This window comes from Ovis aries, chromosome X (assembly GCF_016772045.2).
Source record: "Ovis aries strain OAR_USU_Benz2616 breed Rambouillet chromosome X, ARS-UI_Ramb_v3.0, whole genome shotgun sequence".
Taxonomy (NCBI): Eukaryota; Metazoa; Chordata; class Mammalia; order Artiodactyla; family Bovidae; genus Ovis; species Ovis aries.
The window spans coordinates 101410156-101410982 of NC_056080.1; the positions used below are offsets into that span (position 1 = coordinate 101410156).

General features: G+C 42.8%; 1 pseudogene; it reads left to right on the forward strand.

The window, feature by feature from the left end:
• The first annotated feature begins 503 nt into the window (after positions 1 to 503).
• On the forward strand, positions 504 to 622 carry LOC114111785 (5S ribosomal RNA; annotated as a pseudogene).
• The last annotated feature ends 205 nt before the right edge of the window (positions 623 to 827 follow it).

An 827-nucleotide genomic window follows, 5' to 3' on the forward strand; every position in this document is an offset into this window, starting at 1 on the left:
ATATATACCTAGGGTTGGAATTGTTATGCCATAACAGTAACTTTATGTGTAATCTTTTGAGGAATTTCTGTATTTACGAATTGATGGCACCATTTTTCCCATTGCACTAGCAATATATAAGAGTTCTGACTTATTCACAGTTCTCACCAGCACTTGCATTTGTCTTTTTGATCATTACCATCCTAGTGAGGGGCTTCCCTGGTAGCTCAGTTGGTAAAGAATCTACCTGCAATGCGGGAGGCCTGGGTTTGATCCTTGGGTTGGGAAGATTCCCTGGAGGAGGGCATGGCAACCCACCCCAGTATTCTTGCCTGGAGAATCCCCATGGACAGAGGAGCCTGGAGGGCTGCAGTTCATGGGGTCACAAAGAGTTGGACATGACTGAGCGAGTGAGTGTGAAGTATGATCTCACTGTGGTTTTAATGTGTATTTTCCTAATGACTCTTGATGTCAAGGATCTTTTCAAGTTTTTTTGCATCAACACTCTATCAAAAGAATGTAAAAACTACAGCCATACCACCCTGAAGTCACTAAATTTCATCTGATCTACAAAGCTAAGCAGGGTTGGGCCTAGTTGGTACTTCAGTGGGAGACCACCTGAGAATTCTGGATGCTATAGGCTTAAAAAACAAAACTAGACTTGGGATCTATCCCCAAGCTAATTTTAAAGAATTCTGGAAATTCCCTAGTGACCTAGTGGTTAGGATTCTAGATTTTTTACTGCCATGGCCCAGGTTCAAGCACTGGTCATGGAACTGAGATCCAGCAAGCCATGTGGCATGGCAAAAAAAAAGGTGCTCCAATAAGAAATCTGGGACTCTTGACAT